A 387-nucleotide genomic window follows, 5' to 3' on the forward strand; every position below is an offset into this window, starting at 1 on the left:
ACCGGTTTATCCCCCCGCCCGCTCTCTGACCTCTTCCTCTTCCCCTCCCTGCCTGCATGAAGCCGTGGCCAGAGAGGTGGTCCCCAGGCATCAGAAGGGTTCCAAAGATCTTGGCCATGCCCTATACCCATTCCTGCCCCTCTTCTCTCAGCTGCCAGCAGTGGAGGGGGATCCGGGAAAGGGTCTCGAGCCCAGAAACAAACAATGTTGCTGCCCTTGCCATTGTTGGGAGAAAACCAAGGCACAGCCCGGCCGGTGTCTGCCGGCCCATCTCCCAGGGCTCTTCTTTCCCCTGGCTGCTGCTCATTCTCTGTCCTTCCTGGCCCGCGAAGGATGGGAAAGTGTGTGGGGGAGCTGGACGGGGCTTAGGCGAGTGACCCAAACTTT

The sequence above is a fragment of the Tupaia chinensis genome, unplaced genomic scaffold, assembly GCF_000334495.1.
Source record: "Tupaia chinensis unplaced genomic scaffold, TupChi_1.0 Scaffold000573_1, whole genome shotgun sequence".
NCBI lineage: Eukaryota > Metazoa > Chordata > Mammalia > Scandentia > Tupaiidae > Tupaia > Tupaia belangeri.